This window comes from Podarcis liolepis (assembly GCF_965112155.1).
Source record: "Podarcis liolepis genome assembly, chromosome: 1".
Taxonomy (NCBI): domain Eukaryota; kingdom Metazoa; phylum Chordata; class Lepidosauria; order Squamata; family Lacertidae; genus Podarcis; species Podarcis liolepis.
Window position 1 is genome coordinate 40187891 of NC_139554.1, and position 26581 is coordinate 40214471.

Below are 26581 nucleotides of genomic sequence, written 5' to 3' on the forward strand. Positions count from 1 at the left end.
TGAGAAATATGCGATGCCAAACTTATTCCACCCATCTGGAAATAATTAATACGTTTCAAATGATAGATGCATTTATATTGTGAAGAATTATCTATTTGAGGGCATTCATTTCCTAAAAGTATCCACAATTTGGCAGGCACAATGATGGCAATTATAGACAAGAGAAGTGATCAAAAAATGCTGATGGACATTAGTCCCAAAATATTCTAACTTATTGCTGTCAATATTTATATCACATATTTCATCTCCTTGCAATGAAACCAGTTGTTGGCTAATAATAACTGGATCAGAAATATTAATAACTTAAAGAAGGGGTTCTGTCAAACAGCGCTTAGCTACATAGTCAAGGAGATGTTATTCCTGCCCACTTAGTACTCTTGGGCCCAGTGGCAGCCTGCGGTGCAGATGGAGCAGCTTCTCGCCATCGCTGCTGGGTACTGAAAGGGGAAGGGCAAGGCAGTGTGCACACACTGTGGCAGAAATGATAGATTGCTCTGGTGTCATGCCCACACTGCCCTGAGCTCCCTGCGGCCTTGCTCCTTCCCCTCTCCGTAAGCAGCACTGATCTGTGCTGTTGAGATGCCTGGTCAACAGTGCTGCCCTGCCACTTCTGCATTGGTTCAAGGAACCCGCTGGAGAAGGGAAAAGTCCAGCAGGGTTCCCTGCTGACTTTCCAGGCCTATAGTCCTTTCTGGGTAGAATTCAAGAGGATTATGAATCCTCTGCCAAGTTAAAGGGGGATACAGTGGTACCTCAGGTTACAGACACTTCAGGTTATAGATGCTTCAGGGCACAGACTCCGCTAACCCAGAAATAGTACCTTGGGTCAGCGGCATAGCGTGGGTTGTCAGCACCCGGGGCAAGGCAAGTAATTTGTGCCCCCTAACCCATGGATTTGCGCCCCTAACCCTACAAATCTATGCCTATGAATGATGGTCCCTCTCTCTCTCTCTTTCTCATATTCCAATTGATTCCCATTTCCGCCAATCGATCCCCGAAGCTCTCACCCAGCGAAATTCGTGCGTAATTACGCTTCGCCATCCCTAATCCTGCCGCTTCCACCGGGAAATCATGACGATGCGTTTCTCCTCTCCAAACTTTCCCCGGCCCTTTGCCGGCCGGTGCAGCCCTTTTGGCTATGAGCTCCCCTCCTTCTCTGCCCGCTTCCGACCCCACCTCCCCGTCCAGCCTCCCTACCTCCTGAAAAAAGGCGACAGCGCCGAGCAGGACACCCCCGCGGCCATCGGAGAGAGGCGGGGCCGAGGGAGGCAAGCAAATGGGCGAGGCGGGGGTAGGTGGCCACGGGGGCGGGCGCTGCCGCAGTCCTCGGGTGGGCAAGGTAGGAGCAGGCAGAGGCTGGCCGGCCGTTCTGACAATAGGGGCGGGCCGGGGGCACGACGGGGCTGGGCCCTCTGGACTCGTGCCCCCCCAGATGTTGCGCCCGGTGTGGCCGGCACCCCTGGCACCCCCCACGCTACGCCACTGCCTCGGGTTAAGAACTTTGCTTCAGGATGAGAACAGAAATCGCTCGGCGGTGGCACAGTGGCAGCGGAAGGCCCCATTAGCTAAAGTGGTATCTCAGGTTAAGAACAGTTTCAGGTTAAGAACGGACCTCCAGAACGAAGTAAGTTCTTAACCTGAGGTACCACTGTGCAGACTGTAAATAATGGTTTGGTTAAAGTCAGAAAGACCAGGCAATAGCCCATTGTGTAGCTATGATGCCTTGCAAGTGTACAGTAGGGATCTTTGGACTGGAGTTTGAGTTGTTATCATTAGGGTGGTATCTAACTTAACTTTGGTCACCATGGCAGAATGCAAGCTGAGGGATACACATGGAAACTCTTTGCCTTGCAATTCCTGTGGAGCCCACAGTGAGCACATCCCAGTCCTTTAAATGGAAAAAGAATGGAACTTCCATGGACATCAGCTTGAATTTTATGATGGAAAGATGGGATACAAAATCCATACCTATATCAATCCCACTTTATTAACATCCGCCTTGGGACTGTGCTCATCCTTGTGCAGGCTGGTGTCTACACAACACAAGAAGCTGCCTCCTATTGAGTCAGATGATTGGTCCATGTAACTCAGTATTGTCCACACTGACTGGCAGCAGCTCTCCAGAGTCTCAGACAGGAAACACTCCCAGCTCTACCTGAAGATGAGGAACCTGGAACCTTCTGCATGCAAAGCAGGTGCTCTACTGCTGAGCTACAGCCTTTATTCCATAACTGATAAGAAGAACTGGTTTGCCCAAGTGTTTTCTAGGCACTAAATCTGTGCTGTTAATAAACACTGGCTGCTGTAGATGTTGTTACACTGTTGTGTTAATACAGTCATTTCAGTGTTGGTTTTTTCCAGTTATTTTATAGTCTTCCTGTAAGCTGCCTTGAAATACTCTGACTAAAAGGTGGCATATAACTGTTTTAAAAGAAATAAATGAATTGATGGGAAACAAAAGGGTTTACACTAGACTCTATCCCCATAGTCCTGCTATAGGCTCCTTATCTATCTTCTTGTTTATGGATGCTTAAAGCGCAATCCTATATACTCAGAAGTAAGTGTGTGCAGGTGTGTAAAGAATTTCAAAGCTATTTCAAATTTTGAAACTTTCTCAGGCAGCGCACCCAGGAAGCTGACATCAGGAAGGGAAAAGTTGGTAGTGTCCTTTTCTGCTTTTGGCGTTTCACACGCTAGCAAGGTTATGCTTAAAATTCTACAAGGCAGGCTTAAGCAGTATGTGGACCAAGAACTCCCAGAAGTGCAAGCTGGATTTAGAAGAGGCAGAGGAACCCTGCTTATTTAACTTATATGCAGAATTCATCATGCAAAAGGCTGGTCTGGATGAATCCCAAAGTGGAATTAAGATTGCCGGAAGAAATATCAACAACCTCAGATATGCTGATGACACAACCTTGATGGCAGAAAGTGAGGAGGAACTAAAGAACCTTTTAATGAGGCTGAAAGAGGACAATATGGTCTGAAGCTCAACATCAAAAAGACTAAGATCATGGCCACTGGGCCCATCACCTCCTGGCAAATAGAAGGGGAAGAAATGGAGGCAGTGAGAGATTTTACTTTCTTGGGTTCCATGATCACTGCAGATGGTGGCAGCAGTCATGAAATTAAAAGACGCCTGCTTCTTGGGAGAAAAGCGATGACAAACCTAGACAGCATCTTAAAAAGCAGAGACATCACCTTGCCAACAAAGGTCCGTATAGTTAAAGCTATGGTTTTCCCAATAGAGACGTATGGAAGTGAGAGCTGGACCATAAAGAAGGCTGATTGCTGAAGAATTGATGCTTTTGAATTATGGTGCTGGAGGAAACTCTTGAGAGTCTCATGGACTGCAAGAAGATCAAACGTATCCATTCTGAAGGAAATCAGCCCTGAGTGCTCACTGGAAGGACAGATCGTGAAGCTGAGGCTCCAATACTTTGGCCACCTCATGAGAAGAGAAGACTCCCTGGAAAAGACCCTGATGTTGGGAAAGATGGAGTGCACAAGAAGGGGATGACAGAGGATGAGGTGGTTGGACAGTGTTCTCGAAGCTACAAACATGAGTCTGACCAAACTGTGGGAGGCAGTGGAAGACAGGAGTGCCTGGCGTGCTCTGGTCCATGACTAAATGACTAAACAACAACAACTCTTTTGGAATGTAGCAGTTTGATAGTTTTGTTGCTCTGTCTTGGCATCATCCCTGAAATGGATTAAGGAAAAGCTGTGGAAACCTATATACAACAATGATTTGCACAGAATTTGATGCAGAATATCCTTGAATGTCCTCTTAATAACAAATAATATAAACATGAGCATTCTACAACCTTCAAAGCAGATGAGTGCAGAATAATTTAATCTTAACACTGAAGTAACAAGATCACCTAGCTGCACACAGAATATGCACAGCAATGTCAGATGAAAATTATGAATGTATCATCATTGCTAGACCTGCCAGGATGTGTTCACTTTGGTGATACCACACTGAGGATCCAGGAGTGTGACAGAGCAACGAATATAACATCGTCAAAGGATGAAATGTAACCTGATTTTCATGCTCAGTCTGATCACTTTGTTGATATCGTGCCCAACAACCTTCCACCAAAATGCATAGGAAAGCATCTAGAATCAGTTTTGGGAATGTGATATATTTTATTTTCTGTGACACGAGTGGTACGCCTGCTTTGCAACACATGTGACTAAGCTATCAATGAAGAAACAAAATAGCAATGAGCAGCATTACAGCATTGCTCCAGAACTGATTAAGAATTATACATTGATTAGCAACTGATAAAGAACCAGAGACACTGACAATCATTCACGGGTTAAATCTATTTAAATCTTGTAAATAAATGACAAAATGAGAGACAGGCATAAGCATCATTTTGAGCCTTTCAGTTTAAAATTTTGCTTTAATTACATTTCAGCTTTTTAATTAACTTGCTGTATCTTCTATTGTTTCATACAGTACTTTTTTGTTTTTGTTTTGCAAGCTATCAAATAACTTCTGTTCTGGGGCAGCTATATAAATGCAGCTAATAAATAAATAATAAATAAAACCAGCCACCACGCAGATAGCATCTAGTAACATTATTCATTGATGGAGATACATTTATCTGCACTGTGTATTTTTATGTCTTTGCGGGAAAACCACAGTTTCTGTTGCACCTAATTACTTTCCCCTGCAGCTTTAAACAGTGCTGGCTTTTAATATTCCGCTGGAGTACAGAAGAGTCGATCCTTTAGTGTAACTAAGAAATGTCTGCAAAAATGTTAGTACGTCTTGCCTTTTGGCACTTGCTAAATAAGAGCAGTGTCTTCTGAAATAAAAGGGATGGCTATGGGCAGGGGAAGCTGGAAATCTGTAGGGTGCTGATTAAGCCATCCATCGGGTGGCCTGGCTGTGGCATAAAATGTGTTGCATCCCACAGAACAAGACTTGCACAATGTGGCCCACCAAGCTGCATGCAAACCATCAGTCAAACATTGCGGCCTACTAAGTTGACCATGTCCAGGTTTTTGCAATCCTGTGCTGGTAGCTAAAGCGTTTTTTATGTGTTGTATACGCATCACAACACTGTGACACCAGATGGCGCTGTGGAGTTACGTTTTTGCCAACGCGATTTCTCATACAAAGTTCACAATGCGTTTAACTGAAACGCTGCTTTGATGTGTGTAGATCCAGCCCATATATGGCTGAGTTATTATTACTGGGCCAGATTCAACTAAGTTGTTCTGTGAGTGGGTGCTAGCGCAAGGGCTCTTGCTAGTGCAACATGGCTTTCCCCTTCTCTCCACCCCCTGCACCTCCTAAACCAGCTCTTGGGGGGGTTGGGAAAATCCCCAGGACAGAAAATGAGGTGAAGAGGGAAGGTATTTATGTCGGGCAAGCAGAAGTTTTTGTGCTGATGGAACGCTGTACTACAATGTTGAATTCTTTCCACTGTTATTAATTTCATTTATATACCAGCTTTCTGCCAAGGCTTGGTGGATTACAAAATTGTACACACCTGGCTTTGGAAGCTAGGGAATCTGCTTTTGTTTTTAAAACCCAGAAGAGCTATTTCATGCTGCATCCATGACCGTTCACATTCAGCAGCCTGGGAAAAAAATGAGTAAATGGTGTAACCCAGAATGCAGTTCAAAGGTACTGGTGGAGTTGTTTTTAATATAATATATGAACAGAAATAATATTCAGGCTCCCTAATAATTCTGCAAGTAGGCCTCTTTTATCTGCAGACAATTTGAGTCAGGATACAGATTCTACAGAGCAGAATCCTCTTTATGTTTAGATTCAGCGATCCTGTGCCATTGCCTGCTAAATAGTGCCAAAACCATTGGCGGAGGAAGGGGGTGCAGGGGGTGCGGTCCGCCCCATGTGTCATCCCTGAGGGGAGGTGCCATCGCTGTCCCAGCTCCCTAGGATGCTTGCAGCGGGCAGCACCCCCCCGTGGGACACTTGTTCCCCCCCCAGGTGCACAGCATGTGCGCCGCTCTGGGTGCCGGAGCAGCTAGCTCCGCCTCTGGCCAAAACTTGCCACAGTTCTTTAGCTTGACCACTGTGTTGCTATTGGAAGGCCCTTTGTGATTCCAGACTATTCCCTTGTACTTGCTTTCTGGTACAGTGGTACCTTGGGTTGCGAATGGGATCCGTTCTGGAGCCCCGTTCACATCCTGAAGCGAACGCAACCCGTGTGCGCGGGTCGTGTTTTGCCACTTCCGTGCATGCACGTGACATCATTTTGACCATCTGCGCATGCGCGTGTGGCAAAACCCAGAAGTAACGCGCTCCGTTACTTCCGGGTTGCCGCAGAGCACAACCCAAAAATACTTAACTTGAAGCACATTTATCCCAAGGTATGACTGTACCTCCTAGTTCACCCCGCAGAGCACAACCCAAAAATACTTAACTTGAAGCACATTTATCTCAAGGTATGACTGTACTTCCTAGTTCACCAGGGCTGGGGAACCTACAGCCCTCCGTATGTTGCTGGGCCACAATTCCCATCATTCCTAACAACACTGGCTAGGACTGATGAGACTGATGGGATGTGGAGTCCAACAACATTTGGAGGGCCCAAAACATACAGGTGTCAGTTCTGGCTTCCCATCATCCTCAGCCATTGGCCATATGAGCTGGGGCTGAGGGGAGTCATAGTTAACAAACGTTTGGAGGGCTAGTGGTTCCCAACACCTGCTCTCCAACCTGTCAACCCTACAAACAGCCAGGTATTGAAAGTGTGATGGGATGACACCTTTCCTTGCTGTTCATTTAGCTGAAATATTGCACAGCAAACACAGCAGGCTTTGTTTGTATTTAGAGAAAGCCAGTTCATTTATTTTATTTTTTTAACCTAGCTGGTGTGAAGTTGTCGTATGAATGTATATAATCCAGTGGCAAGGTTTTCAGACCCAGTGCAGTTTGTTGCCAGGTTTCTGCCATATTACTATGAACCTGATTAATTACTAGAGGAAGTTTCAGATTGCTACCTCTAGTATGAGGTCATGGTTTAAGAAGACCATAATTTTTATCACGGGCAATGATATCACATTATACTGATGAAATACACTTGGAAGTTACTTGGATGAGTGTTATTGATATCTTATAGCCAGTGACAGGCTGTCCTGTCACAAGGTATGTTATGTTCCCAGTTGGCAGCCTTCTATCTTGTGTTTTAAGCAGATAACCAAAAGAATCCAGCAGTTCTTTTTACATCTGTCGCCCCTTTGGGTAACCGCATTGCATCCTTTGTTCTCAGATCTGCTCGCAACTCTATTGAGTGCGGCATGCATACGTTATTAAGGGTGACAATTAACTCTAGAAAAGCTCAGAATAGTGTATTTTAATTCAAAGTATGATGTAAACACTATGTATGTATGCAAGAAAACAAAACAAATCCACACTGTAACTTAATTCTTCTGCATTCTATAATTCCATGTATCCTTTGAAGTGGAAGTAGAGACACTCAGGCCAGGGAGCCAACGTTCCATCATGCTCCTAAAGTGGGTCTGAGACTATTTTGTACTGTTCGTATGTGTTAATATTTTAAGGGGCAAATCGCCTTAGCTGTCTTTGCAGAAAGGCAATATAAAAATTAATAAATAAGCAATGTTAACATTAACATGCATACATACCATTAAAATATAGCAGAAGCAGATGAAAATGTTTGTTAAATCATAGCACCATTAAATGATCCGAAAAAGAAAACCATTTAAAATAATAATTAAAAAGTCTTTGTGGATGCCCTAGGTAAAGGTAAAGGGACCCCTGACCACTAGGTCCAGTTGCGGACGACTCTGGGGTTGCGGCGCTCATCTCGCTTTATTGGCCAAGGGAGCTGGCAACATTATGCAGAAAATGATGGGTACAAGCTGCCTCTACACATGTCTGAGGATCTGTGTGAATCACTTGTTGATTTGTACAGCACAACTACTGTATGCACTGTATACACGGCTAAACAAACTGTACACTCATTGGACATTACTTGTGAATAACATATGACTGTATGGTTCAACTAGAACAGAGATTCCGACTCTGGAGGAACTTTCTGACAGTAAACGGTTTTCGACAGTGGAACAGATTCCCACGAGAGGTGCTGGTGGACTCTCCTTCCTTAGAGGGTTTTAGAATCATAGAATCATAGAGTTGGAAGAGACCACAAGGGCCATCGAGTCCAACCCCCTGCCAAGCAGGAAACACCATCAGAGCACTCCTGACATATGGTTGTCAAGCCTCTGCTTAAAGACCTCCAAAGTAGGAGACTCCACCACACTCCTTGGCAGCAAATTCCACTGTCGAATAGCTCTTACTGTCAGGAAGTTCTTCCTAATGTTTAGGTGGAATCTTCTTTCTTGTAGTTTGGATCCATTGCTCCGTGTCCGCTTCTCTGGAGCAGCAGAAAACAACCTTTCTCCCTCCTCTATGTGACATCCTTTTATATATTTGAACATGGCTATCATATCACCCCTTAACCTCCTCTTCTCCAGGCTAAACATGCCCAGCTCCCTTAGCCATTCCTCATAAGGCATCGTTTCCAGGCCTTTGACCATTTTGGTTGCCCTCCTCTGGACACGTTCCAGTTTGTCAGTGTCCTTCTTGAATTGTGGTGCCCAGAACTGGACACAGTACTCCAGGTGAGGTCTGACCAGAGCAGAATACAGTGGCACTATTACTTCCCTTGATCTAGATGCTATACTCCTATTGATGCAGCCCAGAATTGCATTGGCTTTTTTAGCTGCCACGTCACACTGTTGGCTCATGTCAAGTTTGTGGTCACCCAAGACTCCTAGATCCTTTTCACATGTACTGCTCTCAAGCCAGGTGTCACCCATCTTGTATTTGTGCCTCTCATTTTTTTTTGCCCAAGTGCAATACTTTACATTTCTCCCTGTTAAAATTCATCTTGTTTGTTTTTGCCCAGTTCTCTAATCTGTCAAGGTCGTTTTGAAGTGTGATCCTGTCCTCTGGGGTGTTAGCCACCCCTCCCAGTTTGGTTTTAAATGGAGTTTGTATGGCCATCTGTCATGTTCAGATTCCTGTATTGCAGGGATTTGGACTAGATGATCTTCAGGATCCCTTCCAACTCTACTATTCTGAGAGAAGGGGCTTGGATGTCAATAGATGTAGGCAGTGCTTCAGGGATATCATTCCTAAACTCCAAAGCTTGATAAAAAAAAGGTAAAGGACCCCTAACAGTTAAGTCCAGTCACGAACAACTCTGGGGTTGCTGCGCTCATCTCACTTTACTGGCTGAGGGAACCAATGTTTGTCCGCAGACAGTTTTTCCGGGTCATGTGGCCAGCATGACTAAGCTGCTTCTGGCGAAACCAGAGCAGCACACAGAAATGCTGTTTGCCTTCCCACTGGAGCAGTACCTATTTATCTACTTGCACTTTGATGCGCTTTCAAACTGCTAGGTTGGCAGGAGCAGGGACCAAACAACGGGAGCTCACCCCGTCGCGGGGATTCGAACTGCCGACCTTCGGATCGGCAAGCCCAAGGCTCTGTGGTTTAGACCATAGTGCCACCTGCATCCCGATCACAGCTTGATACCAGCACCTTAAAAGGAAAACAAATAGGCAGCCAAGTAAGTGTTGAGAAACAGGCGTATTGTGAAATTCTAGCTGCTACATTCTACATTTTGCACTCTTCAGACTATCTTTAAGGGCAGCTTCACGTAGAGGACATTTAAGCAATCTGAATTAGTTGCCTAGCACTATTGTAACAGGTGTAGAAGAATGAACGAATTTTAAATGTTCACGTGAGTGTTGCCCTAAATCCTTTCAGCTTCTACATGGTATCTTTAACAGAGATGAATGTTCCAACCATGAAGCCTTCTTTTTGCAGAAATGCAGCATCTTTTGGTACAAGGCAGGGGGACAGAGGGGGGGGGCACAACAACTAGATAGCACTTCGTTCTCTAAAGTGATTTTCCTTCATGGCTTTCTGGGTCAAACCCTCTCTTTGTGAAAGTACTATTTTTAGGTAATAATGATTTCCACTCAGGATGACACCAACCCTGAATCTGGTTGCAATATGCTTGCGATAAAAGAAAGAAAATGACTATCTTTCTATCTATCTATCTATATATATATCAGAAGCCGCCAAAGATCCCAATCCCAAAATATTATAAAGGATTCATATGTATATGCATATACGAAAATGGGAAATGAACCAAATATTTAGCCATCCGTTTGCCAGATTTTACATAGATAATGCTTTCCATTTAAAGTAAATTATCTGAAGAAGGGTACCACAGTTTCAATTCCCTCTGTGGTATTGGATATTAGGAGGCGCAGAAATAGAGCTCATAAAATATTTCCATTAATAAGCTCTCCTTTCTGTATCCTTCACCTTTCTGTTATCCTTCACCGGAACACTCAGTTCATGGATGTGTGTGTGTGTGTGTGTGTGTGTATGCGTGATTTAAATAGACTAACAGGAATCAAAAGCTATACAACACAGATGCTACTCCAGCGATCTGAATCAGGGCAGTTTTTAACTTCATTAAATTGCTGTCATATGGTGTCTGCTGACATGCCTCAGACTTTGGAGAGTTTTACCCATCAGGTATTCTCTAAGATTGTTAACAAGAACAGCAACTCTCATTAGGGGTTCCCCAAAAGCAGCTAATTAAGGGACAAAGGTTGCTCAGATTGTGACAATTACACCTGTAGGTCTCTGTAGAAATACCAAAATCGCACACAAGCGTATGTTTGGTTGCTTAGAACAAGAAATAAAGACCCAGTCCATTAAAAAAAAACGAGAGGCAGAAAGCTGTCAACCATTTGAAAAGCTTTAGGAAAATGATCATCCAATTAGTGGCTATGATCAAATCAGGCATGAACTCTCTCTGGATGGCTCCATAATTTTCCTTCTTGCATGGTGTAATTTCATATAGCTCAAATGAACTCATGAGAGGTAATTCAGTTCCAAACAGTTTTCTCATCACTGCTAATTATACTAATACATTGAAATGCCTCCTACAAAATGCATGAGCCCTTTAAGCCACCTCATTAATGTGATATAATTTTTGCTAGAATATATATATCAAACCTATTATCACCACAGGTTTTCTTTATCATTTTTTTTTCCAAGATGTCTATCAAAATCCCTGAAAAAGTAGACTTCTTGGATTTGGCTTTCTCACAATTGTCCTTTTCTTTGAACTGCACTTGTCTACTGTTGCATTAAAAGAAGAAGAAGAAGAATGCCAGCGCTGTTACGAGTATTGGAAAAGGTATCCCTTATACCCGTTGGTTCCCCCTCCCTGAACACTTGATTCCTCAATTTCCCCCCAGTTGTAGCTGATTCTTTAAATGGCAAATGGTGCATGCAGTAATGTGCAAAAATGAGTTATACAAACTGAAAGCAGGGGTGTAAAAAGAAGCATCATCTGAGACTAAAATAAAGACAGATTTTATGGTATTTATGTCAGTTAATTTAACTGCTGGTAGGGGCCTTTGTTGAAACATGAGTTAGTTCCAGTGTTTAACCTTGCAGCATTAATTTATGCTTTATGGCATGAGTACTTCATCACTCCCTCCTTGGAAAAGACAGTTATCTCATTAGCTGGAATTTAATGAAATGCAAGGATACACTTCTTAATTTCAAAGATTACTATAACACAAATCAGGTGTAAATCTCAGGCTGACTGTTCTCTCCCTTTGTCTGTTTTTTTTTTTTTTTTTTTTTTTTTAAATACAGCCAAAGAGGTTCATTTTGCAATGATTTCACAAAAAGTTCCTTTGGTGAGATATATGTCACAGCTGCTATCGGAAAGGCAGGTCTCATCTGTAAAAGTTGGTTTAACTTCGCAGTGATACTAATGACAATTAGGAGTTCCATAAAAATATAATAATACTAGGAATGCATGATTACTGCCATGAACAGTGAAGGTTACGAATGAATTGTTGATTTCAAGGCGCCCGGAGGGGGGCAGGATCACATTCTAATAATTTGTTTCAAATTCTTTATGTTTGCAAATTCCACCATTCCAAGGGATAAACATATCAATCTTTGGGCTGTTTGACTAGCATATTGTTGTGCCTGGTGCTGAAAAAGTTAGCTTCGTGTTATCAAATATCACAGAGGAAACCTCAGGTCCAGGGGCCAAAAGCGCTCTCCATGCGTCTGCCCACACCACAGACCTTCCCCAGCCACAACCCTCTCCAGGTCAACCCTCTCTAACCTTGCATCCCACCCTTTTCCAGGGTTTTTGTCTGGCTAGAATGTATCCTTAAACTCTGCCTCTTACTTGCATGGAGGATAGAGAAGGGTGCATGGATATGTGTAGAAACCAGCCTGTGGTGCAAAGGAAATATTTGCATTGGTTCCTCCACCCACTTTTGCCTCTGGCCACCACCAACACGTTTCTGTGGCTCCCAGAAAGTCGCCTAGATTGGAAGATGACCCTCAGGCTGAAAATGGTTGGTCAGCCTGGAGTAGGGCCTGGACCGCTTGGCCTCAGGGAGGCAGTCACCTCTGGCAGCAGGCTGGGGGCAGGTGGGAGGGGTAGCAGATCCAGGCCCCCAAAGGAGCACACTGCTCACCGCCTCCAGCACTTATCACCCACGGCTGATGCTTGGGAAGAGCAGGGCTGTCGCTGCCTACTGCTCTCCAGCCTACTTTCTTTATCCTCTGCAGTCTTCAGCATGCTGGGACTTCTCTGGGTCACCTCCTGTTGCCTCAGGTGGTGGTGCAGGAGATGGTGATGGGGGACGCACGCCATTTTCTGTTTTGCCTGAAGAGGCCAAATGTCTTGGCTTGGACAGGACAAAGGGGAACAATAACCACAGAACTATCTTTGGGCCTTCCTCCTGTGATGGGATATTTATCATGGCTGGAGAAATACTTTGGGAATCCCCTAATTTGACACCGCTTTCACACAAATGATGTGGTTCACATCTCTTAGCAAGAGTGCGACTTCCACAGACTATTTTGTAGTCCTCTTTTGAAGATCATTTTGATTGCTTAAAAGTGCCATTTTACCATTTCTTTCTTTCATCCACAGCTGCCTGCTCTTTTGGTGGAGATTCATAAGACCAAGGTGGATATGTGATGCCACAGAAAATGGGGATTTTGCAGCTCATTACCCTATTCATACAGAGAATATGAATCAGTTTATTGGTACTGAGAAATTGGGTAGTGATTTTCCCACCTCTGTTCATGTAGTTTAAGGCAAGAGGGAAATCCACTAGTATACACAGAGCTCCCCCACCAGATCACACCTGGATCTATGAAGCAACTAGTATTGTATTAAAAACCAGGTAAAATACAGGGTGGGGTTCCATATATTAAATAAACAGCCTTGAAATCACTAGTTATAAAACAATAAAGCATACCATCAAACCAATTAAAGGCTGCTAAAATCACCAACAAAATAGCTTAAGCAATCATAAACTTAAAAAAATAACTGTAGCAATAAGTACAATCTGCCTACAGGTCCATAGCAAAAGGTGAGGAATCTCTGCCAGCATCTACTGCTGTTTGGGTTGGTTTTCTTATTTTCATTTTTTTAAATTCTATAGTCAGCATGGTCAGTGGTCAAGGAGGATGGGAGCTGGAATCCAACAACACCTGGAGGACCACAGGTTACCCATCTCTCATCTAGTCCACCTGTAACTGCCTTATACTGGTCCATATAGCCCAATATTATCTACTGTGACCAGTAGTGGTACTATCTTCAGTTTTTTCCAGGCATAATTCATAATGCTGCTATCAACCTTTAGAACCGTAAATAGCCTGGGATACTTGAAGGCCTGCCTGTTCCAATAGGCACATGCCTGAGGACTTAGAAATCAGAGTTTCTTCTGTATCTGATTTGGGGCAGATGGTTAGACAAGAAAGGGTATTTTCAGTGGTTGCCCACAGGCTCCTAAACTCTCTTCTCTGGAAGGTCCATCTGTCCTCCTTTTCCATGCTTTTGGCCTTCTGAAGAAAGACAAAGACCCTTTATTTAAGAGGACTTTGGGATGTTATGAAAATGTATACATCCATCCTATGGTAGCAATGGTGGGTGGGACTCCATAGTGGGTCTACACTACTTCCTGAACTCTGCCAGCTTGCTAAACTCTGCCAAAGCTTCTCTCTGTTTTTGTCCCCTTTCTCCATGTATGTGGCCCCTGAGAAGAAATTAATGCAAGCTCCAGGGCCTGTTTTGGGGCATGTTGGGGCAATGAAGCGTCCCACCCCCACCCCCACCAGAGTGCCCAGTTTCTCCTGGTGGCAGGACACTGGTGGCAGTATGCCCATGTCCTTTCTGCAGGTGTACATGGAGTGCCCCCCAACCAGGGGCCTCCCTCCCTGCCAGCTTCCAGATGCCCTTCAGCCATCCAAACCCTGGCTGTAGGATTGCTCCCCTAATGGTCTGTCATTCTTATTTATATTTATTTCATTGCTGCTGCTTAATTGTTGTTTAAAATTATTATGTACCCACCATAGTGCTTTTAATTATTTTAAACGTATTAGTGTAATTCTAGGACAAATTGTGATTTTGATTGGTTTTGATTTTGCTAGCAGTATTGGTTATCATAGTATCATTCATATCTATATCTATATCTATGCAAGATAAAAATACTTGAAAATAAACAAACAATCAAATTAATTATTTATAATCATGCACCCATCACTGATGAGAAAAGATGAAAAGTGTGCTGCAGAATACAAGCAACTGATGTTGTCTATTATGGTATGCAGACAGAAGCTTCTGAAAAGTATAGAATGTCAAAAAATATTTACATAGCTATTCTTTTATACACCACAAGTTAACACTAGTCAAATTAGTTTTTCAGAAATTAAGCATCAGTTTTGCTGTTTCGTAGAAGCACTGAAGGCAGAAAGCTACAAGGGTAAAAAAAATAAATACCCACAGATGATTCTCATGGATATGATTCAGAACATTAATACCTTAATTTGCATAAAATGAGTTACATATTGCTGCGGTAATTTAATTTGTTTGACCAGGAGTTTGCAATTGTGAAAAAGAGATTCAGAAAGGCCAGTGAATGAGTCTTGCATATTTTCTCCAAATGGCTGATTTCAGTTAATGTGAAATCACGGATTTAATTATAAGGCAGTACCAAATTACAGTGGTGCAGATTTTGGAAGGCGAGAATTATAACAAACGGCTGCTGTGGAAAAACAATGGCATCCTTATGCTCGGCAGGGCTTTTGAAGGAGACCCACGCTGAGAGTTTAATCTTCATTGTCATCCTCCGAGTGGGGAGGAATTTCCACAGAAGGAAACCGGGGAAATATTAAATCCAGGAATGAAATAAATAATGGGGATATGCTTATTGGGGGGCGGGGGAAGCAAACAGCTAGCAAAATATAATAAGCTATGGGCATGTAAAGGAAAAGAAGAGACATTATCCAGCCCAAGTAGCCAGTTTATGCCACAATCCTGCACTGCAAGTAAAAACCATTGAATTCAAAATTACTTCTGATTCGTCATGAACTAGATTATGCTGTTAAAGCCCCGCCGATTTCTGTGTGAGCACATTTCAGCAAAGGCATCTGGGAAGAAGTGAGATTATCAGATCTAGAGAGTCAGTGTGGCATAGTAGTTAGAGTGCTGGGCTACAACCTGGGAGACCAGGGTTCAAATGCACAGTCAGCCATGAAGCTCACAGGGTGACCTGTGTGCCAGTGTGGTGTAGTGGTTAAGAGCGGTAGTCTTGTAATCTGGGGAACCGGGTTCGCGTCTCCGCTCCTCCACATGCAGCTGCTGGGTGACCTTGGGCCAGTCACACTTCTTTGAAGTCTCTCAGCCCCACTCACCTCACAGAGTGTTTGTTGTGGGGGAGGAAGGGAAAGGAGAATGTTAGCCGCTTTGAGACTCCTGAAGGGGAGTGAAAGGCGGGATATCAAATCCAAACTCTTCTTCTTCTTCTTCTTGGGCCAGTCCCTTCCTGTCAGCCTAACCTACCTTACAGGGTTGTTGTGAGGATAAAATGAGGGGGATAAATATGTGTACACCCCTTGAGCTCCTTGGAAGAAATAGACAGAAGAAATAGATTAAAAAATAGAATGAAAAAGCCACATTCCCAATGTGGCTAACAAAATCTAGATGGTTTGGGAGGTCCTGAACAAAATACCCTTCCTAGGCTGACTTCCTTTTTGCTACTCCATTTGCTTTCCCCTTTCCATTGGGCGTCACCTTCCCAGAGGCTGTTGGCTCTTTTTCTTTCCCCCTTAGTTGCCTAGAAGGGACAATTGAACAGGAAGTGGCAGTGATGAAAAGAAGCAGTGGGGTAAGAGGATTTAGTAAAGGGGTGGTAAACCCATGACCAATGGGCCTTATCCAATCTGTCAAACTCTTTATAATAATATAATAATAATTTATTATTTATACCCTGCCCATCTGGCTGGGTTTCCCCAGCCACTCTGGGCAGCTTCCAACAGAATATTAAAATACAATAATCTATTAAACATTAAAAGCTTCCCTAAAGAGGGCTGCCTTCAGATGTCTTCTAAAAGTCTGGTAGCTGTTTTTCTCTTTGATATCTGGTGGGAGGGCGTTCCACAGGGCGGGTGCCACTACCGAGAAGGCCCTCTGCCTGGTTCCCTGTAACTTGGCTTCTCTCAGCGAGGGAACCGCCAGAAGGCCCTCGGCACTGGACCTCAGTGTCCGGGCAGAATGATGGGGGTGGAGATGCTCCTTCAGGTATACTGGACTGAGGCTGTTTAAGGCTTTAAAGGTCAACACCAATTGTGTTCAGAAACGTACTGGGAGCCAATGTAGGTCTTTCAAGACCTGCTCCCCAACAATTGGGCCTCTGTGCCATCTTCCTTTTAAAAAATAAAATAAAATATCCAGGTATAGCCCCATCCTCACAATGCTAAGCCCCAGCATGATGATAGAGATCTGATCTGCTTCTCCAGCCGTACATCAGGCTGATCTGATGAGCAGAGGAAGGGGGCAACATTAAAGTTTAGGTATCTACACTGGTCGCCTGACACGTCTCTGTCTGTTTATGTACACAGAGATTACTCTCTCTCTCCCTCTCTGCCCCTTCGAAGGTAAGGCTTTAGGAGAATGTGAAAAGGGCTCCGATTCTTGGTACTTTGGCTGTTGTTTTAGCAGCATTTATTGTTCCTGCCCTCATGCAAGTTCCTTGAATGTGTGTGTACAGCTGCCTGCATATACCTATGAATGCATGCATGCCTGCATGTCCCTCTTGCTGAGTGCACGTGTATGTCCTATATGCACGGTGGCGGCATGTGTGTGCACAAGTGTAATTTGGCCACTGCCAATTTTGCATGATTTCCAGGGGAACGGGCAGCGTCAACTGTTGATGCAGCTGCTGGGCAGAAAAAGGCCAACAGCCCCTGCTTTTAAGGGTGACCACTTACATGGCACTTAAAGAGTGGAAATGCATCATCAAAAAAGAGGACAAATGAAGTCAGAGATTTGCATAAAATATGCACATGCTATTGTTTAGGTACAGATGCAAATAGAATACAATACAACTCCTGTGTGTCTGCTCAGTCTGCTCCAGATGCTGTCAGGGACAGCCTAGCCCATTTTGCCACCTGAGGAGAAAGGGGAAGGTGCCCTGCCCTGCCGCTGCAGCCTCCCTTATTTGGGTTGTGTGGCAGCACCCAAGGGGGCTGCCTCAACATGCCTCATGGGAGGGAAGTCTCTGCTGACTGTTGATGGGCGACTCCAAAGCCCCAGCTGCTCTCTCTTGATATGGTCCTTTGTTTTAGACTAGACTTTGGACTCAGGTAAAGGTAAAGGTACCCCTGCCCGTACGGGCCAGCCTTGCCAGACTCTAGGGTTGTGCGCTCATCTCACTCTATAGGCCGGGAGCCAGCGCTGTCCGCAGACACTTCCGGGTCACGTGGCCAGCGTGACAAGCTGCATCTGGTGAGCCAGCGCAGCACACGGAACACCATTTACCTTCCCGCTGGTAAGCGGTCCCTATTTATCTACTTGCACCCGGGGGTGCTTTTGAACTGCTAGGCTGGCAGGCGCTGGGACCGAACGACGGGAGCGCACCCCGCCGCGGGGATTCGAACTGCCGACCATGCGATCAGCAAGTCCTAGGCGCTGAGGTTTTACCCACAGCGCCACCCGCGTCCCTTGGACTCAGGTACGTTAGTCAAAAAACGGTGTTTTGAATGTGTTATAAGCATGCAACACCAGATGGCGCTAGAGAGCAAAACAAAATTCTATGCAATTTTCCATAGGGTTTTTTTTCTTTTGTTATAATGATTTAGTTTCTGGCTTATTTATAGCGTCATTCTCCCCCCCCCCCCGCCCCCAGGTTTAGATCCACCCTTGGACTAGGCAATCCTTCTACCTGAGGATGGTCTTCTAAAGTAGGATATCCTATTGAGAGTAGGCCTCTGGCTCAGGTGTGAGCCTCCACAGGGGCCCAAATGTGTTTCCCCCCTATGCTATTGTTGCCACATAAAACATTTACATTATGAAGCAAAGGAAGGTGCAGAAGATACTAAACAAAAGGATAGCTGGTTGCGTCACATTGCTTTTGATCCTGACTAGGCTTCTACAAATGGAAGGGCTCCTTCTGTTCACAGACAGAACTGAGATTCAGCAGAGAATCTCATGGTGCTCCAGTCCTCCAGAGCAGATTTTGTTGGGCACAAAGTATATCAGAGGAAGAACGACTCATCAAGTGGATGTTCCCACCAATGGCAGCAAATATTTCACAGCACAGCTTTATTGATAGTAAGGAGTTCACGTGAAAGAACTGCTGCACTTACAGGTACAAAACAGCTGGTCTTGCAGTCACAACAATTAAAAAGCATTTCATCAAGTGAATAAAGGGATATATGATTGCAGTTTTTATCAGACTTTATGAATGCTTACCTGGGAGTAACTTTCACTGAATACTTGTTTCTAAGGAAGCACACATAAGTTTGCTCTGTTAGTTAAGTTTCCATCCAAGCTTTGGCCTTGTTTAGAATTATCCTAGTTTTTGTTAGTTTCTCAGTTTTCTTTTCCTTAGAAAGAAACTTTTTAATGCTTTCTTTGAAATATATGAACCTTTTAATGTGTGAATAACTTATTCAGCTCCTAAATTTAAATGCCTTGTGGGCGTAATTTTTCTATTTTAGTTTAATTCTATAGCTGCCTTCACTTTGTCTGAAATATATTATTCATTGTCTCCAAATTATAACTGGGCTGATGTGTTAGCATATAAGTTCTTCAATGCATTTCAATGTTTTAACCATTTATATGGCAACAGCAAGTAGTACACTGTTTTTGCAAAGATGTCAGCAGAAGGGTGGGAGGCAGAGCACTTTAAGTAGTATTAACAAATCTTCTAAACCAATCTTCCCCAACCTGGTGCCCTCCAGATGTTTTAGACCACAGCTTGCATCAGCACCAGCCAGCCTGGCTCTGTTGTACTGCAAAACATCTGGAATCCACCAGGTTGGGTAGAGAGTTTTAAATAGATTACATGACAAAGAAGCTGCTGGTTTTCTAGCAAGTTTGGATACCTGTAGAAATTTTTGTAGATTTCAAAAAGTAATTATATTTTGAACTGCTTTTATTTAAGTGTAAGTATCAATTTAAATCATTTATGCCCTGGCCTGATCCTGAGCCCCAGCTTTCAGTAATCCATCTTTCAATGCTTATGTTGGCAAGGAGGGCATTGGTTCATCCGCAAAGCAAGAGTTTGAAAGCCCAGCTATGACTTCCATGCTGCAGCTAGAAGTCTCTCTCCCTCAAATCCAACAACACTCACAGAGACCAACATTCCATCACATATGGGTTTTGTGATGTTCTGTGTTGGAATGCAGGCCTGCCTTATGAGGCAAATATCAGGTGGTGACTGGTGCAGAAATAGTCTGACTTCTTCTTTAGTAATTAGTGCAAGTGTGCCACGAGTGTACCAACTTTCTTCTTTTTGGGTGGCCTTTAAAAACCTTAACCATTTGGAGGACGTTTCCTCCCCCAATTTGAAAGGAGAAGCTTATAAACAACTCTCGGTCTTTGGTTACTCTAAAAGGCTATGCAAAAATTTCACCCGAATGCTTGGGCATGCCTTAACTAATCGGGACAGTGCTAATTGTACCCATTTTGTTAGCGACATTAAGGTGTTACTATTAGCATACAAAGCCCTTAACAACTTGGGACCAGTTTACCTATGAGATTGCTTGACTCCATGTGTGCCCACGATGTGCTACAGGTACCACATAATGCCCATTCTGCATTTCTAAGAACTCGTTTAGTGAGGCAGTGCCTACACTTTGGAAATCCCTGCCTATTGAGATCACACATTCATCATTACCTCTCTTTCCTCTGCCCAGGTAAGCAGGAGGCATGGTCACCATTCCATAAATAACACATTGCATCCAGGCAAAAGCACTTCAGGAGAGTGTGGAGCAAGGCTGTGAGGCTGTGGCCTGAGATGGTCCCAAGGGCCTCAGGTTCCTGGCCAGTCTTTGCTCTCTTGTGGGGCACAAGTTGAGGCTGGAAACACAACTTCCTGTTCCCTTGGTTTTGGAGCATGAGGGAATGAGCAGAAGACATTGCTCATTCTTAAACCAAAGGGAATTTGAACCTAGCATTTGCATTTGTTTTTGTTTATAGTGGAAATGGACTGAATTACAGTCCCCACACCAACCTTCACCCAAGTACTTGTGCTTTGATGATGATGATGATAAATTTTATTTAGGCCCCTTCCCTTCCCAGCCAAGGCTGGGCTCAGGGCGGCTAACACCAGGTATAAAAACAATTGATTAAAATACAACTTCAAAACAGGATTAAAATACAACATTAAAATGCAGCCTCATTTCAGTAGAAACTCAAATCTGACACTTTCTTATTTGGAACAAGTTATTCCCAAATTTTGTTTCCTTTGGATCCCTGATATAGGTCTATAGCTCCCATCATCCATGTCCCTTGGCTGAGCTGGCTGAAGATGGTAGAAATTGTAGTCCACCAGCATCTGGAGATCGAGGGTTAATGAACACTTGCCTTGTATTTAACTACTCACCTGGTCACCAGGCAAGGGCATGGAATCCCAACAAGGTGAGCGAGGAAGATGGTAAGGGAGGGACATATCACTTGACTTTCATGCTTGCCATAGAGGAAGGCAAGTCCTTTTCTCCATGGCCACCAGGAAAACACAGTTGATAGGTAAGAGGAAGAGAGACCAGTCCCTCTACTGGTACATTCAGTAGATGTCTTTTAAAAAACCAACCAACCCACAGTCCATTAATATAACCCACTAAGATAATAGAAGTCTGTTAATAGGAAAAAGATTCTATTAAAAGTCTAGTAAAATAATCAGGCTAGTCTAAGCAGGACTTGGCACAAAGAAGGCAAAAAGCTGTATTGGATTTTAAGGAAAGAGTTGGCAAATTAATCCTCAATCTTTAGGTGATTTCATCTATTAGATTTTTAGTATGGCTTCCTAATTTTGACTTAATAACTATTAGCCTTTTCAGTTTGACAGTGTGAACTGGCCCCAAGTGCTTAATATATATGTGCAGTATGTTGCATATAACATGAGAATATCAAATAAAACTATGTGCATTTACATGATGCCAGAAATTATTTCTTTTGTTTTTTGTTTTCTAAAAGGTAGAAGGATTGGGACCACTTGTGAATTACTCTGCATTTTTACCACAGTACACAGTGCGGTTTATAATCGGTACCAATGTTTAATGTCCTGTAATGTCTGTTCTGCATGCCACATTATATTTGATGTTTTTGATGCTAGCGTGCCCCATTGTCGTATTGAAGATCCACAAAAGCTACTGGTTTGATAACCCAGCAGCCAGACGAAGATCTGCTCTGCATAGCTAACAGGCCCAGGTTCTGTTGAATAATTGTCTGATTTGGCAGTAAGTTAAGCAGAGTGAACAACTGTGCAAATGGTCTTTTGGGTCATTATGTTATTGTGCATCATCTACAACCTATTAATACATTTTGAGCTTGTGTGCATGTCTTGTTAAATTTATTTGTTTTTAACAAATCGCTCCTGAAACCAAGCACACTTTATCAAAGCCACTTTGTAAATCTAGCATTATTTATCATAAGGAATTTTATTTATTGAATTTTATTTGCCATCAAGAGAGACAGACACAAATATAATGTTTAAAAAGATGTCTATTGATGTGAGAAAAATGCAAGCCGTGTGGTAGAAGCTTACTGAGTGGGAGAAATGTAAATGCTCCCTGCATTTTATCTCACATGACAGAATGCATTATGGTCAAAACAGTGTCTTCCTGAAGACACAGGTTTCAAAAATCTGCATAATATACACTTTTATGTATGCTGCTTATGCAGAATGCAAGTCTTTAGTTAAATGCCCAACAGTCTCATTTAGAGGCCCTTTCACTGGTAACATCACCTTGCCCATGTGTAAACAAGATGTATATGGGCACCAGAGCCCATAAACTCATTACAATTAACTGTGGCACAATATAACACCTCCTTATAAATCCCTGAATGCAAAAAAAATGATGTGATATAGTGGTGTGGTATATATGAATGTGAAAGCTTGCTATTCCCATCAAACAATTAGTTGCCTTTGACACAGAACCTCCTTTTCCCACCAATTAGTGCAAACTGCAGGGTGCATTTCTAGAATTCTACAAGCTAACAGTCAGTGGCGTAATGAAGAATTTAGGACTCTTCAATAACTTCCGAAGCATGGTTTGGTTTGTCTCAATTTATACAGAGCCTGTTTAGTTTGCAAAATGCATTTTGTCTCTTTGTTCTCCATTTGTACAGTTTTAATTCAAACATTTATTTAAAATATATGCCTGTGGCAGCTGATGTCTATTCTTTTTCATCTGTTCTACATTCTTATGATTTCTTAATTTTCCTCCCCAGTATTTAAAAAAGACAGAGCCCAACAGATACTGTCCAGACATTTTCCACTCATGGGTTTGGGAAGTGACGGTGAGCAGAGGACGTTTTAGGGTCACACGACCTGTTCAGTCGTACCAGGTGCAGAGCCTCAGAGACGCCACAAGGGGCAGCACAGCTGTGATAGAGAATGGAAGGTGAGAGGCAGAGAGTGCTGAATTTTGGTATCCCTCAGGACGCTGCTGAAACTTAAGACTCCAAGATTAGCCAGTGTGGTAAGAGAAGTAAACAGAGAACAAAGGAGGGTTACAATTGAGGCCCTATCTGCACTGTGCATTTAAAGCAGCATCATGTCACTTTCAACAATCATGGCTCCCTCCCACCAAATCCTGGGAACGATTTGTTAAGGGCGCTGGGAGTTGTTAGGAGACCCCTGTCCCACACAGAGCTACAGCTCTCAGAGTTTCCTGGGAAAAGGGATTGACTTTTGTGAAGGCACAAAAGTGAAGGCACTTTCAAGATCTGTAGCTCTGTGAGGTAAATAGGGGTCTCCAGGTGGCGCTGTGGGTTAAACCACAGAGCCTAGGACTTGTCGATCAGAAGGTCAGCGGTTCGAATCCTGCAATGGGGTGAGCTCCTGTTGCTCGGTCCCTGCTCCTGCCAACCTAGCAGTTCGAAAGCACGAAGTGCAAGTAGATAAATAGGTACCACTCTGGCGGGAAGGTAAACGGCGTTTCCGTGCACTGCTCTGGTTCGCCAGAAACAGCTTAGCCATGCTGGCCACATAACCCGGAAGCTGTACGCCGGCTCCCTCGGCCAGTAAAGCGAGATGAGCGCCGCAACCCCAAAGTCGGTCATGACTGGACCTTTACCTTTTACCTTTAGCAGTCTCTTAACAAACTACAATCCCCAGGATTCTTTGAGGGAAAGTCATGACTGTTTAAAGTGGCACAATACTGCTTTAAATATATAGCAGAGATGGGAGCATGGTAACTAGTACACTTATTTTTGTGTATGTATCCCTAGACTTGTAGCAATGCATCACAACAAAGTCATGATGCCAAACCACTACTGCGCTCATGTTGTGTTGGCCAGTGTTGAGGTCAGTTTACATCAGAAAAGGGCAATGAAAAACATAATAAGCAAAAACATTCCCCCCCCCATAAATGTTTCCTCTTACCTGATTAGCAGCATCAAAACTCGGAAAGGATTAAGTATTAACTTGAAAAATTTAAGATGTGGTGCCTCCTCATGTTGTATGGCCAATGGTCAAGGACGATGGGTTGTAGTCCAACAACTTCCAGAAAAATTAGGCTCCTTTGAGCATTCTGTTAAATCTTGGAATCCATCCTTGAGAGGTTTCTTTCTTTGAATGTTGGACTACATGAATGGTCTTCTGCTCACCCATCCCTAGGCTGAAGTCATTGACTAATATTTCTGACTCTCCCCCCCCCCCTTTATCCAAAGACATAGAATCACAAAACTGTAGACCCTCAAGGATGATCTGGTCCAACCTTCTGCAATGCAGGGGTCTCAACTAAAACATCCATCACAGGTAACCATCCAAACACTGCTTAAAAACCTCCGGTTCACAACTTCCCAAGGGAGTCCATTCCCTGGTCGAACAGCTCTCACTGTCAGAAAGTTCTTCCTATTTATTTATTTGTTTGTTTCCTAACCATATTACCACCCGGTCCCTAGCCAACGAAAGTGAACTGATATTAAAGAAGACTTAGGGAAAAAACGAGGGCAGATGACTGACTGCAGCTATTAAAGTCTCTTTCTAAATGTGTTAATAGCGGCACATAGTAAATATAGCGTGCAGGATTAGTACAACCCAGGCTTTCCTCTTGATGGCTTTGGGATGGTTTGATCACCCTGTTCTTTGCAGCAGTGAGCAATGGGTCTGAGTTATGCGTGCAGCTTTGTATGCCACAGCAATGAGCAGCTACAAAGGACAATCCAGCAAGCACCATTGCTTCTACAGGACCATCCTCATAAGTCAATCCAAGCCTTTCCCATAATCATGGAAAGCAGTGGGAGTGGGAATCCAAAGTTTTGCAAAACTGTTACCGTATTTTTCGCTCTATAACACGCACCCGACCATAACACGCACATAGTTTTTAGAGGCGGAAAATCCGTAGGCATGCCACCCGTAGGCATTCCCTCCATAACACACACAGACATTTCCCCTTACTTTTTAGGAAGAAAAAAGTGAGTGTTATGGTGCAAAAAATACGGTAATTGATTTTATCTATTTATTTTAAAAGCTGCACCTAGCAGTCAGACAAAGCAATGTAGGAGACCCCTTAGAGCAGGGAGACAAAACCTATGGCCCTCTAAATGTTATTGGATTACAACTCTCATCCTCCCTGACCAGTGTCCATGCTAGTTGGGTCTGACGGAGTGCACAGCTTTCCCATTCATGCTCTAGAAAGTGAGCATGAGACCATAGCAACTTGGTCTGCTGGACTGCTCATTTCTGGGCTGAGGTCAGTCTGAACTGGTAAATCACACTTTTCCTTAACACTTGATTGCATTACTAAAAACTGCATTTGCACTCGGGTACAAATAGCTATTTTGGGATGACTTCAGCATATGCAGCAACAGCAGCTTCAGACTGCATTACGATCCCAAAACAGTTTCCCTGGGGTGATAAAATAAAACTGTGGCTCAGAAATCTGTGTGAATGACCAATGAACTTCTAAAATTAAAAACAATAAATCAGATCGCAAAGACTGCAGGCGTGTGCTATCACCAGGTCTCCCCTCAACGTCCAGTGATCCTTTTTCTTGCTTAACAACAAGCCACGAGTTGGGGATGCTTCAGCTTATTTACATCAATGGACAAACATGACTGCTCTATGTTGGATCATGGCCCCTCTGTTTCAATATTGAATATTCTTGTGTTTTCTTTGCTCATGATAGTCTCACGCTATGGCAGTGCAGATCATTCTACATTAACATTGGCCTATAGCAATTATTTTTAATGACTGGTCATTTAAAACAGGTTTTGTGTTCATTGCATAAACACAATATCTAATCAATTGGCACAGTGACATTGCATGAAAATGCTACATATGTTCACCCACAAGATATTCAATTCATCCACAGCATTTTCAAAAACAATGGATTGGGGAGACAATTTAGACCAAACACACACATGCAAGTGCCTATTCTTTCTTTTATTATACAATCAGAGGCAATTGAGATTTTAGGAATAAGAGAATTGCAATTCTTTGAACGCTTGTACATTAGGAATATTGTGATTGGATTATGAATGATAAGGTAAGTTGTGTGTGTGTGTGTGTGTGTGTGTGTGTGTAAGTGCATGTGTGTGAAGACAAAGGCCCAAGGCAATTTATGTTCGGGTTTTGCAGTGGTTTTGCTGCAAGCATGCAGAACTAACTGGGTTTAGATTAAGGGAGTCTAATTAGTGTCATGTCAAACTGGCAGTGATCATAAGACAAGAGAGGGGTCATTCTTGTCATCTTCTTGGTCTTTTGCCCTTAAATATAGAGCTGCATAAAGCACAATCTCCATCTTGTTAATGGAAGCAGAATATGTATAATCTGCACACGAAATGAAAAGAAAATGTGTAAGGAAATTTCTTTTTCCCATTTCCTCGTCAGAAGCTGTGAATTTTAGTGAGAATTAAAGTAAGGCTAATTCTGCAGTCATCTTCTGACCTGTCAGGTTAGCTGTCACCCTCACGTCTCTCAGTGCAGGTCTTTAGCTTCTTCTTGCTGAGTGCAGCCTTTGCCAACTGACAGAAAAATACAGACC

General features: G+C 43.4%; 1 long non-coding RNA gene across 1 annotated transcript in view; it reads left to right on the top strand.

The window, feature by feature from the left end:
• The first annotated feature begins 20857 nt into the window (after positions 1–20857).
• Positions 20858–26581, top strand: part of LOC310710565 — an 8568-nt gene continuing 2844 nt past the window's right edge. The window contains exons 1-2 of the long non-coding RNA XR_014528128.1: positions 20858–21024; positions 22821–22993. This is a non-coding gene — a long non-coding RNA (uncharacterized lncRNA). The remainder of the gene's footprint in view (positions 21025–22820; positions 22994–26581) is intronic.